Here is a 12977-nt window from a genome sequence, read left to right on the forward strand (position 1 = left end):
ACATCTGGGCCTCCGCAGTCAATGTTGTCTCTTACGGAGGGCATAGTGTGTTCATCATTCAGTGGAACTTTGGGGTCGGTGGCAGGCCTGATGTAGCGCCCAGGAACCCAGAGTGGTTGTGGCTCGGAGTCTGGGAAGACACAAGCAAAACCTCTCCCCTGTGCTAGCAAGGGAGCTGGATCTTGCCAAAGGTTTGTGGCAGGGTCTTTCCAATGAACAAGGGGAACTTGCGAAGGTTGCCACATGGGTCCCCAATGTTTATGGGTTGGGGAGAGTCCTTTGTCATCGAAGGTCAGGAGATTGTGATGGATAAGGCAGGCAGTAATGATGTCGGCAGGGGCCTTGTGGGGAGAGGAAGCTTTTTCCTTTTGAATGAGTAGCTTGAGCTGCTGGTGAGTACGCTCAATAATTCCTTGCCCTTGCGGGTTGTAGGGGATGCCAAAATGATGTGTGATGTGGTACATCTGCACAAAGCTGGCAAAGGTGGCACTGCGATAGGCTGGTCCATTGTCGGTTTTGAGATCCCAGGGAATTCCCATGAATAGAATGGCTTGCCGAAGCGCTTTGATGCAATATTTGGCACTCTTTCCTGTGAGGGGCACGGCATAGCATAGGTGCGAGAAGGTATCAACTGCAACATGAAGATATTTAAGGCGCCTAAAAGCACTAACATGGGTGACGTCTAGCTGTCAGCGGGAGTTAGGCCGCAGGCCGTGGGGATTAGCTCCGCGGGGCTGCAAGGGTCCAAGGGGTAGCAAAGGTGCGCATGTTCGGCAGGAACGCACAAGATGTTTGCATGTTTCGATGGGGAGGTCTGGAAAGAGCTTCTGGATAGATCGTGCAGAGAAGTGGAATTGAGAGTGTAAAAGTTTGGCTTGGTTGACGAAGTCTCCTAGTCTTGTTTAGTCAATGGAATCTTCTCGAATGGCAGCTGGGTATACATGGCGGCCGGATGCTAAGGCGTCAGCAAGGGCATTTCCTTGAGTTAGTGGTCCTGGCAGGCCAGAGTGACTTCTGATATGAGCGATGAACCAGGGTTGTTGCCTTTCTTCAAGCAGTCGCTGTACAAAGGCGAGTGCTTGGTCTATAGATGAGTCGCTGGGTAGAAAGGTAGCAAGTGGGAGGCTGCGACATACCTGTAAGGTGTACAAGCTGTCTGTAAAGATGTTGAGAGGCTGGTCTGGGTAAAGATTGAGGACTGCAGCGACAGCTAAGAGTTCACCCACTTGAACAGAAAGGTGATTGGCAAACATCAACTGTCGTGGCTCAAGCTTTCCTGGCACATATATGACAGCAGCGAAGCCCCTTTTTGAGGCATCAGTGAAAGCAGTGATGGCAAAGGGGATTGGCTTTCTTGCGGGCAGTGGACGGAACAGGTTGAAAAATGCTAATTGAGATACACCTTGCAGCAGTGGATGATGAGGATAGTGGTTGTCGAAGGAGCCACGAAAGAACTCTATCAGGCTCTGCATTTGAGCATTATTCATGATAAGGGAAGTAACTTCTTTTGCATCAAAGGGCCAAACAATGGTGTGTGGCGGGACGCCGTACGTTTGTATGGAGAGAAGTACTAAGTCAGTGGCTAATGTGATCCAAGCCCTTGTAAATGGGCAGATTTTTGGGAGTTTACTTTTTGACGTGTGTAGAAAGAGAAGAGGACCATCTTGCCATAGGAGACCCGTTGGGGTGACTGGTGTTGGCAAAACTAAGACAAGGATTGGGAGATCGGGAGAGAATCGCTCTAGGCGGCATTGCTGGAGTGCAGCATTTACTTGTTGGATGGCTTCTTTGGCAGCTGGGGTGATGGTGATGGGGCGAACGACTGCAGCGGATGGACTGCACTTAGTCTGCAGGACCTCGAAAAGGGGTTGCATTTGCGCTGTTGTGATAGGGAGTGCTGATCGAAGCCAATTGATTTGTCCACAAAGCCGTTGGAGCTCAGTCAGCGTCATGTGATCAGAAACATGGATTTGCGGGCTGGTGAGCCGAATATATTGATGAAAATGAAAGCCTAAGAACTGGAAAGGTGGCTGGGGGTTAACTTTGTCAGGTTGCACTGTTAATCCAAGACTTGAGAGGTTCGTCATAACTGCAGAGAGTAGATCATTGAGAAGTGTGTTAGAACTTGCTGCTAAAAGAAGGTCATCCATATAGTGGATGATGTATGTGTGCTCTGGATGGAACTTAGAGTGTAGCGGCTCAATGGCATGATTGACATAGAGCTGACATATAGTTGGACTGTTCCGCATGCCTTGTGGTAGTACTCGCCATTGGAATCGGAGTGCTGCTCCTTGATTGTTGGTATGCGGGACTGTAAACGCAAACCGTGGACAGTCTCGCGGGTGAAGAGGAATGGAGAAAAAGCAATCTTTGATGTCAATAGTGGCTGCATAAAAATGCTGGGGGACTGCAGTGGGATGCGGGCAACCAGGCTGAGGTGACCCCATTGGCTTAATATGCTTGTTAATTTCTCGAAGGTCGTGGAGGAGGCGAAACTTACTTGTGTTCTTTTTGTTGATGACAAAAACTGGCGAGTTATAGGGACTGGTAGACGGCTCAATATGCCCTGCCTGTAGTTGCTCTTCAACGAGGGCAGAGAGAGCTTGTAGTTTGTGAGTTGGCAAGGGCCACTGCTCGACCCAGATGGGCTCCTCTGTGTCCCATTCCAGAGGGATAGGGTCAGGTTTTGAAACAGGAGCAGTGGCCCCTATAAGGGGGGGGGGGCGGCGCAGCTAAGAAGGCTTCTGTGGTGATTCGAGCTTTTAGCTGGCTGAGTACATCTCTTCCCCACAGGATGGTTTGGACTGAAGAGAGGACGAGTGGACAAATTTGACCTTCGTTACCCTCTCGGTCGCTCCAATGCAGAGGCTGAGATGTTTTCCAAGAAGTAGCAGCTCCTGTGGCGCCGATGACTTGAGGGCCAGTTTCGAGGGGCCAGTGATTAAAAGCGGCGATTTTGAAGGGAATACAAGAGATTTCGGCACCTGAGTCTAAGAGTCCGTCAAGCCATTGTCCCTCTATTTTAAGTTCTAGTGAAGGTTTTCGGTGATGTTTGATAGGCATGGTCCACATTAGGGTTTTGGAGCTTTGTGGAGGGCCTCTTGGGGGAGGGGCTGAGGCTTGCCCCGCTGGAAGTTTAAAGGCTGAGAAAAACGTTGCGCTGAGCGGCAGTCGCGGGCCCAGTGATACCCTTTACCACAGCGCGGGCATGGCGTGGGGGGGCCTCTTGGTCTGTGCAGTGCTACGGCAGGGCGGGGAGCTGCCGGTTGAGGGCACTCGCGAACAAAATGACCGGGCTGACCGCATCGAAAGCAGGCAGAAGTGGAGGCAGATGAGACAGCCATGGCGGAAGCGAAGGCAGCAGTAAGTGCTTTAGTCTGTGGGTCAATGTCTCGACAAGCTAGGACCCATTCGTGCATTGGCTTGTCACGGATAGGAAGGATGACAGCTCGGAAGGGTGCGAGGCACCCATTGAGAATGAGTTCTTTTGCTAATGCAAACTGAGCATCTTCGTTAGTAATTTTACGTTGGCATGCTTCGATAACACGGGCAACAAATGCCGGAAAGGTTTCTTGTGAGTCCTGAAGCATTTGCGCGAACTTGGTGGATTGTTTGGTGGAAATTAAAGAGAATGACCGCTGAACGAGAACTTTTACTCGGTGCCAAAACCCTGGGTCTATGTCCACATAGGAATGAGGGTCAGCATAGTTGTTAACCCCTGTGTAGGCATCAGCTGGATCTTGGACACCTGCTCGAACATTTTCCACTACTTGTTGATCAACAGCCACTTGATAGTGAGCGCGCCATTCAAGGAACTGTCCTGGCTGAAGGATGGAATGGGCTAGAGAAATCCAATCATAAGGAAGAACAAGCTGAACCCCTAACTCTTCTATTAGTTGTTGAGCATATGGGCTATCAATGCCATCTTCTTTAACGGCTTTGCGAAGAGTTTTAACTTCTTCTGCTGTGAAGGGAAGCCAAGTCTGAGGGCGTTGCTGCGTGGGCAGCGGGTTGAGCGGGTATAGCTGGGGGGCGGGAGAATGTGCTTCGCTAGAAGCAGGTGGGGGGCTGCTGCCATACGGTGGTGGCGAGGGATGAACGGTAGCGGGAAACAGATGAGAGAATGATGGCTTAGCAGCGTCAAGGCGGCAACAAACTGGCGGCGGGATATTTTTGGGCGCTGGACAAGATGGCGGAGCGGCTACATCACTTCCGGGCGCCTGCCAAGATGGCGGTGTAGTTACGTCATTTCCGGGCGCCGGCCAAGATGGCGGCGAAATCATGTCATTTCCAGGCGCCGGCCAAGATGGCGGCGAAGTCGCGTCATTTCCGGGCGCCGGCCAAGATGGCGGCGAAGTCGCGTCATTTCTGGGTGCCGGCCAAGATGGCGGCGAAGTCGCATCATTTCCGGGCGCCGGCCAAGATGGCGGCTGCATTATTTCCGGGGCAGGGCCGGAAGATGACGGGACAGGGAGGGGTGGGTAAAGGTGAGAGGAAGCACCTTTGTTCCTGCCGGCGGGCTCGGATATAGGTGAAGAAGAAGCCGGAAGTGCGCCATTTTGGGCAGAGGTGGAAGAAGAGGGAGAAAGTCCGCTATTTTGAGGAGCTACTGAAGCGGCTTCTGCGGGTCGTGGGGAGCGCGGGCGGGGAGGTTCGCGCTCGAGAGCGGCGGCGAGCTGGTCAGACAGAGAATTTGTGTCGCCAGGATCATCGGGCTCATAGTCATTGGGTTGCTTAACCGATTTGTCTTGGATGGCTTCTGACGGCGCACCAAGGAGACAGGCGCGTATGGCTACTAGAGCAGGCAGCAGGCTGGGCGGAAAAGACCGCTTTTCATGCTCTATGGCGGAGGTGACTCGATCTATGAGTTGAGAGTATGTGTCTGGGCTCCAGAGCTGGCAGGTGGCGAGCCACGGATTAAAAGGGAGTAGCAGGTCCCAGTATTTTTGGAGCTGTTTCAGGGAAAAGTGGACTCCATTGGTATCAAGCAGGGCGGCTAAAAGCCGAACCTGAGGGGTATGGTGTGAGGAGAGAGAGGTGCCCATAGTGGGAGAAGAAAAGACGGCGATGGGGTCCCTACCTGGAGAGCTGAAATGGTCGCCTGTAGACAGCAGCAGCAGCAGCAGAGAGGGGCCAGAGGGCGGTGGAAGGAAAGGATCCCAGACGGGCCCCCAACTGTGGGTTTGTTATTTTGAGCTTGCTACTTTGAGTTAGCAACCCACGAGGACCGGGCAGGCTTCCACGGCTCAGCGGTGAGCCCCTAGGCCAGCGCGTGGGCCTAGGTTCTCCAGGTGTGGGGGACGCGCGGTAAAAACCATGGAGACAGCCTGTGAGAGTGAGCTAGTCCACTTTATTGCGGAAATACACTTGATTATATAAGGTCGGGTCAAGGGAGGGGTAGGAACGGGGGCAGATGGACTACGGGGCGGTAGTGGATAGGCGGAGCTGTGCAGGCAGCTATGAGGTAGGTGGTGAAGGATAGCAATGGCTGGAAAAGGGAGATAACAAAGGCTAGGAGGAGGGGTGAAGGGAGGCAGCAACACATATTCAAGAATTTGTTTATCTATTCATCTGTTGATGGGTATTTGGGTTGATTCCAGCTTTTGGTGATCGTGAGCAATGCTGCTATGTACATTGGTGTGCATTTATCTGTTCATGTCCTTGCTTTCAATTCTTCTGGGTATATAACCACTGTGGAATTGCTGGATCATATTCCAGATCTATAGTTAGTTTTTCAAGCAAATGCCAAACTGTCCTCCACAATCACTGCACCATTCTACATTCCCATCAGCAGTGCCCCAGGTTTCCCATTCTTCCCCACCTACTCTACCACTGGTAGTCTCCTGTTTTTTAACAGCTTCCAGTCTAATGGGTGTAAGATGATATCTCATTGCAGTTTTGATTTGCATTTTCCTAATAGCTAGTGATGTTGAGCATCTTTTCATGTGCTTTTTAGCCATTTGTATTTCTTCCTTGGAGAAGTGTCTATACAAATCACTTGCCCATTTATTAAATGGGTTGTTTGTCTTTTTATTTTCAAGGTGTAGGACTTCTTTACATATGCTTGATATTAGACTCCTTTCAGATATATGGTTACCAAATATTTTCTCCCATTGGGTAGGCTGCCTATGTTGCTTGAAGCAAGCCAGGTATTGAAGGAGTTCACTGATAAGAATTAAGCAAATTGAGCAAACTCACAGAGCTAGAGTTTGTAAGATAGGTTTACCAGAAATAGAAAGGGAGAAGAAGGTTGTTAACCAATGCCCATAAGGGTAAAATCTATAAGATGGAAATGTGTACTTGTGCAGTGAAGGGATATGACAGGTGCGTAGTGATACCAATGGGTTGGATGGTGCAGGTTTGACAGGGGGTAGAGTGGAGTGGGTGTGTTGAATGGTCCATGGAACTAGGGAGCGGGTTGGGGGAGGGAGCAGGTGAACACTGGGGATCTGTGGGTACCTAGTTGAAACTACCATGTTGGGAAAGCTCTTTTGGTGACATGACAAGGAAGGATTACTGGTTTAAGGTCTTTGATGGAGAGGCATTTGGGTCAGGGTGCACCTGGGGCAGGCTTCTAGGGAGTGTATGAGTGATCATTTTGCCATAGTGTTTTATATAATTGGGTGGAAACTCACATAAAGAGCAGGAAGGAGTTGGACTCCCATCCTGGGGAGGCCCATTATGTTCTCAAATAGAGGGACAGGAGTCTCAAGAGCATGGGCAATATCTAATAGGGAAGGACAGACAGCGTGTCAAGCCCTCAGTGTTGCTGCAAATAATTATGAATCTTGTTCTTTAAGGAGTGAAGCCTGGTGGTTGCTGTGTGCCACAGGGGAGGGGGAGGCAGGAATAGAATAGATGAAACAGGGGATATTTTAGGGGCAATAGAAGTTTTCTAAATGACCTTACAATGATGGATACAGGCTATGTTAAACTTCATCAAAATTTATAAAAGTGTACACTCAAAAATGTAAACCATAATGTAAACTATTGCCCATGGTTAGTAGCTATGTACATCAGTTGTAAGAAATGTATCATCCACATTTAAAAAGGTATTTATATGGGAAGGGGGAAAAAGGGCAAGACGTTGGGTAAATGGGATCCCCTGTATTTTTTGTGTGACTTGACTGTGACCTAAAGCTTCTTTGAAGACAAAATGAAAAAAAGTAAAACACCATGGGAACAAATGGAAGAAAATGTCAGTGTACATATAGGACAACAGATCTTACAGTGATGAAAGGAAAAATATGTTAAAAACTTTTTTCTTAAATATTTTCCATTTTTTAAATCCCAAAATTTATCATGTTTTTAATTTTTAAAACATTTTCTGAATTTTATTATGTTTAAAAGTATCATTATTATTTCATTTTCTTATTAATTGTATTTGGCTACTTTATTGGGTTCATTTTGGAGAAGTTTTGGATCACAGAAGGGTTACAACTGTGGCAGGGGAGGATCAGTGGGGCAGGGTGTCAGTGATGGGGGATACATGCGAGGAGGTTCACTGGGAATAAATAAAAGGCATATAAATGTGTTCAAATGTTCATGGGGCATGGCCACAGTGGCTGGAGATTCACACAATAACCAAACGAATATCAAATGCCCATCCTGGGAATCTCTGCCACATTCTCTACTGGAGCCCCAAATACAGAGGCAATGATTAGTGGAGGAGAATGGTTCATTGATAGGTCATTGATACTGATGACTATGATTATGAACCTTTGCTCTTAAAATTGAAACAGCATAATATTGCAGGATGCCCAAGAGTTACCTACTGGAAGCCTCCTTGTTGCTCAAATGAGGCCTCTTCTAAGCCAAAACTCAGCATATAAATGCAATAAATTCCCCCAAGGAAAGTGACTCCCAGGGATGAGACTCCCTGGCACCAAGGGATTGCTACCAAGTACCAACAAACAATGCAACTGGGAAAAAAAAAGGCCTTGACCAAATGGGGAAAAAGGTGGAGACAAATGAGTTTACATGGTTAAGAGACTTCAAAGTGAATTGGGAGGGAATTCCAGAGGTAACCTTTATGCACATCTCAGCATGATCACATAGATTGCCAAAGTAGATACAACCCAAATAGTGGGGCTCCTGAGGGCTCTGGAGACATCCAGACACTATAGTCAGGGCAGATAACTCAGGAGTTTGGTCCCTTGCCAGTGGGCCCTACTTTGGGATTTATGCTCCCCAGTGTGACAGTCAGACTCCCTTGTGGTTTCCCTACACATGGCTCCTCCGTCCTTCTGTTTGTACTTATAATTAGTACTGAAGTTGGTAGGTATACCTCTAAGAGACATAAATCTCTGGGCTGTCCTTGTGCCAGTCTAGCCCTTAATCTTAAAGGAGTTGTGACACCTCCTCTCCAGTTCATTGGACTGACCCAGGACAAGTAACAAGGAGGAGATGAAGGAGAACCAACTTACCAAGGAATCGAGAGTGCTTACAACTGCTAGCAAGAGAGTTCCATCAATTGGCTGTATGGGATTGAAGCACCCCCCTTAAATAAAGGTGGAATGGGCATCACCATCCCAGAATCCTCAGGGTTGGGGAATGTACTATGGACTACAGTACACTTACTAGTATTCTACTCTAGACCTTTTGTAAATTCTAGCAACAGAGGAAATATTGATGTGCAGGCAGAGGCCACTGGAGGTTCTGAGGGTAGGGAGAGGGAGAAAGAGGTGTAATATGATGGCATCTTCGAGACTTGGGAATCAGCCTGAATGACATTACAACAACAGACACAGGTCAATATATATACTGCCATAAGTTACAGAATTGAGTGCGAGAAAGTGTAAACTGCAATTCAAACTATAAACCATAATGAGTGGCAATGCTCCAAAATGTGTTTTCAATGCAATGAATGTACCACACTAATCAAAGATGTTGCTAATGTGGGAAAATGTGGGAGGTGTGGGGAGCAGGGCATATGAGAATCCCCTATATATTCTCTGTAACATTTATGTAGTCTAAGTATCTTTTAAAAGGTAAAAAAAAAAAAAAAAAGGAAAGACACATACACAAAGGAACTGGATAAGTTTTGTAAAGTCTTGGAGTTAACAGTTAGAATATAGGTCACCAGAAAATAGAAAGAGGGTAGAGGAAATAAAAGTTAAGGGTTAAGCTGTGAAGAATTGGTATAAAGGTTGTAAGTCTTTAGAAGTGAATAGAAATTGTGAAAGCACATCATAGGGTTTGTAAGTAGCAAAGCTATTATATAGGCATCACACTGGTTGAAAGGATAAGTCCAAGGTCATGTATATTACTAGAAGGAAAGCTAAAAAGTGTAACATGGGACTGTATAACATAGTGAAACCTTATGTGAAATATGAAAATGGGGGATATTGCATATTTTAAACTAACACAATATAAATACAAATAGAGTGACATAAACAGAATAGCAGCTATGTGTGTTCAGGGAAACATAGATATTAGGAGGTGTTTTTTGTTTGTTTATTTTTTGGGTTATTATTGGAGTAATGAAAATGCTATTTAATGATTGAAGTGATAAATGGACAACAATGTGATTACCCTGACTACCACTGATAATAAACTTTGAATGGATTTATGCTTTATTATTAATAAAATTGATTTGTTAAAAAAAACCCTAATCTTAACCAATAATTTAATCAAAAGACATCTCAGCTGAATTGAAGAAAATCAAAAGGTATCACACCCAGAGAAATAGATTAGTTTACAAACATAATCTTTCCCTTTTGGGGATTTATAAATAACCTTAAACAGCCACATACTGACTGTACCAGTTTGATATGGTTATGAATTCCAAAAATAGATATTGGATTATGTTTATAGTCTGGTCTGAACAAGGGCACGATTAAGTTATGATTAGAGATTTTATTGGCCATGTCATTAGGGCACTGAGTCCCCACCACCTGGTGGGTGGGGACTCACAGATAAAAGGCATGGCAAAGGACAGAGTTGACGGTTTCTGAAGTTGGATTGTTGATGTTGGAGTTTGATGCTGAAGCCTTAGGCTGGAGCCCTGGGAAGTAAGCTGACAGAGGAAAGAGAAGCAAGCCCCAGGAAGAGAGGAACCCTGACCCCAGGAAGAAGCAAGACCCTGGAAGGGAGGAACCCAGGAAGCCTGAATCCTCACAGCTGTCAGCAGCCATCTTGCTCCAACATGTGAAAATAGACTGGTGAGGGATGTAGCTTATGCTTTATGGCCTGGTATCTGTAAGCTCCTACCCCAAATAAATAGCCTGTATAGAAACCAAGTAATTTCTGGTATTTTGCATCAGCACCAATTTGGCCAAAAACTCACTGACTTAAGACTTTTCTTTCCCATAATTAGCAAGTTCATTATAATATGGTGAATGAGACTGTTAATGAATTCCAGGGAAGAAGAGAATAAACAGCTGTTGTAGTTTCTAGCTGTGTGGGCAAGTCACGATGTGCTCAGGCCATTTCTCAGCCTTGCCTCCCCTCCTCACCTTGGTGTGCAGAGGCTTCAAGTCTCCATTCTAGAACCCTGGGAGGGTGTAGGTCTAGTGGAACAGCCTGAGCACACCTTGTGACCCAAACAGGGAACAGAAGTCCCAGGACTGCTTCTCAGGGTGGGAACTGCACAGAGGTTGTGTGGTACCTGCTTCCTCCTCAGGGGCAAGGCCTGCTCCCACTGGATGTCCTGCCTCTCCAAAGCAAAGCTGTGTGTGGAGAGCTGTATCCAACAGCCTGAACTGAGCCGTGGACCTCCTTGGGGGACTGGTGAGGAGGGCCTCTCTTCCTGGGCCCTTTGGGTGCTCTGTGCTAAAGAAGTCATAAAGCAGTCAGTGCTGGAAAAAAATAAGAGTCCGTGTTAAACCAGGCACTGCTGGGCAGTTACTTGGATGCAGATTTAGCTTAATGAGTCAGTTTCAAAGCCAACACACTCACAGCCATCCAGGCTGACTGAGCCAAACCATTTCAAAGATCACTGAGCAAAGACTGCTGAGTACTGGACAGTGAGAGGGAAAAGCTGACCACGAAGCCCAAATCTGTGAATACTGAGAGGTTTCTTTTCTCAGGTCAAATACCTCTCATAAAAGAACTTAACAAACACCAATCACAGGGAGTTCTCATCAAGAGGGCATTTTCTCTAGAGAAGTGCCTATATTCTATTTTTTTTCCATGCTCATTTGTGGGTCATTACATTAATTTTGAGTATTCCTTTTTACATTTTATCAAAATTATTTTCATGCTTTAAATCTAAATCATGAAAACACTTCATGGAGCATCTATCTTAAAGGATGGCATCTATTCTTTTGAGAATTATCTTCTAAATATTTTAATGACATTCAGATTTTTGAAGATTGAAATTTATCAATTAATTATTAGCAATTCCTTATCTTGTTAGGCTATTGCTCTTAATTGCTCTTATTAGAATTTTTCTTTCTGGTAATAATTAACTTGCAAAACTTTGGCTCTCTTTAGAAAATTTAAATATTTTCAGTAATTCTCCTCAGTCTTTCCAGGATTGTGCCATATCTGTGTTTCACAAAATTTTATCACTATTTAAAGTAATACATCCCTGATCAATTTTTATATGGACTTTTCTATTGTATCGAATACTGAATCTTCCTATTTCTCATACTGGGGGCAAGAATTTTCACATCCGGGACTTAGAAAAACTTCTTGACCTGAAGACAATATAGTAATAAAATGAAATCAACAGTTTGCCAAGCTTAGTTCAAAGCGCTCTCTAAGCATCAACTTGGTTTATCCTTCAAAACCTGCATGAGGTTAACGGGGGAGGGGTGCTGTGGGCGAGAGGGGAAGGTCCATGGGAGCCGATCCCGTTGCGGTCGCAGCCCCCATGGTCGGGGCACTGGGAAACGCCTGGGGCCCAGCTGGAGCCCGGACCCGCGGAGCCCGGAGCCAGGGGGTGGGACCAGGCTCGTGTGTCTGGGCTCCAGGGCCCCGCCCACTGCCTGGCGCCAGGTGCGGGGGGAGCCCGAAACGAGCCCAGCTGAGCTGAGCCGAGGCGAGCGCAGCCGAGCAGAGTCCTGCCGAATCCAGCTGAGTCGAGTCCAGTCCAGTTGAGCCCAGCCAAGTCGTTACCAGCAGGGCCGAGACCAATAGGGCAGAGCCCAGCCCAGTAGAGCCTACCCCAGCCCAGCGGAGCAGAGCCGAGGCCCGCCCAGCCCGAGGAGCCTGGCCCACCCAAGCCAAGCACAGCCGAACCCAGACTCGCCAAGCCGAGGCCATCCGAGCCTAGCCGAATACGGGGCCCAGCCCAGCCCAACCCATCCAGCCGAGGCGAGCCTGGTGGAGTCTAGCACCGCCGAGTTCAGCCCACTGAGCGCAGCTGAGCCCAGCCCCGCCAAGCAGAGACCAGCTCAATCAAGCCAGACGAGCCCAACCGAGCCCAGCACACCCGAGCCCAGCACACCGGAGCCCCAGCCGAGTTCAAACGAGCCGTGGCCAGCCGAACCCTGCCCAGTGCAGCTGAACTGAGTCCTGCCGAGTCCAGCCAAGCATGAGCCCAACAGCCAAGCCAAGCCGAGCCCAGCCCGGGTGAGCCCAGCCCCGCTGAGCCAAGACCAGCTCAACTGAGCCAGATGAGCCCAAAGGAGCCGAGCACACACGAGCCCGGCTGAGTCCAAACAAGCTGTGGCCAGCCCAGCCCAGCCCAGCCCAACCGAGCCAAGTCGAGCCAAGTCGAGCCCAGCCGAGCCGAGCCCAACTGAGCCAAGTCGGGCCCAGCCGAACACAACCGAGCCAGGTCCCGCTCAGTGGATCCGAGCCCAGCCAAGCCGAACCCTGCCGAGTGCAGCCGAGCTGAGTCCTGCCGAATCCAGCCCAGCCGAGTCCAGTGGAGACGAACCCAGCAGAGAAGATACCAATAGGGCCAAGACCAATAGGGCAGAGCCCATCAGAGGCCAGCCCAGCCCAGCCCGAAGAGCCTGGCCCACCCAAGCCAAGCCGAGCGGAGCCAAGACTCGCCAAGCTGAAGCCTGCCGAGCTGAGCAGAG

The sequence above is a fragment of the Dasypus novemcinctus genome, chromosome 26, assembly GCF_030445035.2.
Source record: "Dasypus novemcinctus isolate mDasNov1 chromosome 26, mDasNov1.1.hap2, whole genome shotgun sequence".
Taxonomy (NCBI): domain Eukaryota; kingdom Metazoa; phylum Chordata; class Mammalia; order Cingulata; family Dasypodidae; genus Dasypus; species Dasypus novemcinctus.